The sequence below is a fragment of the Fukomys damarensis genome, unplaced genomic scaffold (assembly GCF_012274545.1).
Source record: "Fukomys damarensis isolate Sample0158 unplaced genomic scaffold, DMR_v1.0_HiC HiC_scaffold_9, whole genome shotgun sequence".
Lineage (NCBI taxonomy): Eukaryota > Metazoa > Chordata > Mammalia > Rodentia > Bathyergidae > Fukomys > Fukomys damarensis.
Window position 1 is genome coordinate 2321927 of NW_022900921.1, and position 3058 is coordinate 2324984.

At 60.1% G+C, this 3058-nt stretch overlaps 1 protein-coding gene across 1 annotated transcript in view; it reads left to right on the forward strand.

Annotated features, from left to right (window-relative positions):
* The first annotated feature begins 1006 nt into the window (after positions 1–1006).
* Positions 1007–3058, forward strand: part of Tnip1 (TNFAIP3 interacting protein 1) — a 69820-nt gene continuing 67768 nt past the window's right edge. The window contains exon 1 of the mRNA XM_033761539.1: positions 1007–1030. The gene's annotated coding sequence lies outside the window, so the exon portion shown is untranslated. The remainder of the gene's footprint in view (positions 1031–3058) is intronic.

A 3058-nucleotide genomic window follows, 5' to 3' on the forward strand; every position in this document is an offset into this window, starting at 1 on the left:
AGAGGCCTGACACACTGCCGTATTAATGGCTTAATTACTCGCCATGCCTTGGGGGGGGATTGCCAACCCCCTTACCCCACCTCCCTTCTCCTTTCTCTGAATCTCCAGGCTTCCTTACAGGGCCCCCTTACTGAGGGCCCCTCCTTGCTCCTCCAGTTGAGTCCTTCACACAGAGGAGGAAGATTGTTGCAAGTTCAAGGTCAGCCTGAAATGGATAGTGAGACCGTCTCAATGAAAAAAAGAATGTTCACCTCAGGCAGGCAGCTTCGCCCCCACTGCTTCCCACACACACTTGCAGAGGATGGTGAGCAGAGAGTTATGCTTCTATTCCGTAGTCTACGAAGGGTGACTGCGAACAGATTCTTCTTTCACCCTGGTGCCAGGTCAAAGGCCTGGTCCGTGGGACTCCTCCTCGCTCAGAGAGGGCCTGACTTGCCAGACTCTTGGGCCACTAACTGCACAGCAGGCTGCTCCTGGCCTGGGTCTGTGGGTCTGCAGGAGCAGCTCCCAGGGAGCAGTGGGCTCCTCCTTCCCATGGAGGGGCCGCTGAGAGCAGTAAGTGGAAACAGATGGACCAGGAGAGGCAGCAGGATGGGGGCTGGGCAGCAGGCGATTTCCTCGGGATCTGGAATCCTCAGGCAAAGGAGGAAGCCGAGGACCCAGGAGGATCCAGGCGGGCAGGCCAGGTTGCCCACCCTTGTCCCTGCGGCTGTGCCCCCAAGGATCCAGGCTTCCGGCTGTTTCCCAGAGCCCCTCCCTCCCTGGCATTTGCCGCAAGTGACAGGGCCTGAGAAGTGACAGGTGGAGACTGACAAGCAGGGCCCCTGCTCTGCCAGAGGATGGGACGGGGGCCTCAGCTGGGCCTTGGGGGATGTGGGCGACTCCCCCACAGTGGCAGTGGCAGGGAATTTCCCTCCTGCCTGAGTCAGCCCAGCCCAGCCCTCCTCCCTGCAGAAGCACAGTGAGCACGCAGCCTTCCCAGGGCTGGAAGCCCCCCGAGGACACACCCTCGGTTTCCTGCCCTTCCCAGGTGAGTGGCCCAGCCTGGGCAGGTAGGTCTGGGCCAGGTCCAGGGCCAGGGAGGGGCGCCCCGAAGGGTGAGAGGCTCCTTAGAGCCTCTGGCTCCATACCGGGGACTGCCTGGCCTTCTGCCTGATGGCTGGTCCTTGGCTGCCCAGCCCAGCGGGCTCTGCCCCCAGACCAGCTCGGGTGCTGGGCCTCTGCTCCTGGCCTGGCCCCGCTGTCCTCCGACTCCTTTCCCTCTCTCACTTCCTCTTCCTGCCCTCTCTTCCCGCCCTGCCTTCTTGGCTGGTCTTTTCCTCTCCAGTGGCTGATAACTTTGCCGAAGACAGGAAAAAGAAAGGCCTGTGTCGAGGTGGGGGGTGCAAGTGTGGCTGCGGGCTATGTCAGGAGGAGTGAGGGCATCTGTGTGGGGGACGCGGGGGACACGCATCTGGCCCACAAGAGGGGATGTGTGGGGGTCCCTCTTTTGTGGGTGGGTGTGTGAACCCTGAGTGTGATGTCTGCCTATGAAAGTGAGTTCTGCGGGCTGAGGCTGTAGGGCGCGTTGGGCACTGTAGGGGTCGGAAGTCGGGGAGCACCGTGGACGCTGGGACTCCCTCGGCCCTGAGCAGATGGACCCCTCTTCCCTCTCCTCTACCGCTCTGAGGCCATCAGACCTTTCCGAGTGGAGCCTCTAACAGGAAACCCGAGGCTCCAGGCCAGGAGAGTACACTGGCCTCTCCTCCAATCACAGTCAGGACTGACTTTCCAAAGCTGACCACAGGCTGGACCAGGGAAGTCCCAGCCCAGAGGAGCAGGGAGCAGAGGCGGTAGCGGACCAGCTTGGAGGGAGACTCAGGGTGGTAGGGTCTGCCTGTGGGTCTGCCCGGGAGAGGGCAGGGCCGGGCTGAGACCTCTCTCACCTCCGGGAGGATGGGGCGCAAATCCAGCTCGCCGCTGCCCATGGACACAGGGAGAGAGGCTGGAGCCCGGAAGACCCCACGCCCAGGGGCTGTGGGCGGGGCCCGGTCAGGCCCTGTGCGCCACTGCGACCAGGCTGGGAATTTCCCCCATGTCACTATGCCCTTCTCCTCTCACGGTGCCCTGGAAACCGGAGAGCAACAGGCAGGCCGGGGACATAGGGATGAGGAAACGGGAAAGAGCCTGGACGCAGAGTTCACCACCATGCAGCCCGGCTCCTCAGAGAGCCCAGCTGGCTGGCTGCCCCAGCGGTGGGCTTGGGTCCTATGGCAAAGATGACCTCCTGGGGTTAATTGCTTCCCTCTCCAAGACTGAGCCCCGCCGGGGAATGTGGCAGTTCCAGCCTTCCAGGCCCTAGTGAGGAAACAGGCACAGCTGACTCCCGCGCAGGCCTTGTCTCCCGGGAAAGGGGCAGGATGTGGGTATAAAGGGCTACTTTTGCCTTAAGATGCTGAATGAGAAGAAGTCACAGATATGATATGAGATTGGTAGGGAGAATTTAAGCTTTCTTAAGCCGAGGGAGGGAAGCTGATTTATGTATTTCTTACATTAAGTAAATCACGGTTACCTGGCACCACTTCAGTCCGTATCATGGGTGTGATACACAGTCTCACTTAACTATCGCCCTCCTCTGTGAGACACCCAACACCCAACACACCCAACACCAGAAAGCGCCTAGCACCCACTGCAGGGTTTACATTCTTGGGGTTGTCTTGGGCCATGGCTCTGAGGCCGAGACCCTGAAGCGTTGTCTTCCAGGTTCATTAGTTGCCCCCCAGTTCCATTCACCCCAGGCCAGGCCCCGTTACCCCCATTCCCGATGGGATGAGGTGTTTGCCAGACCGGCTCAAACAACAACAGCAACGACATACAGGGGCTTCTACCTCCCTCTCAGCGCTTGGCTAGCGCTGTCAGTTATGGGTGGATTGGGGGGTATATTTTTTCTTTCCTTCAAAGGTGTATTTGGAGCCACCTAGGAGAGATGGTGGGGGAGGAGGGAGTGGCAGAATGATTGGGAAACAGCATGCTTTAAAACAAAGCAAAATAAAACAAGGCCGGCAGCTCCCCCCCCCCC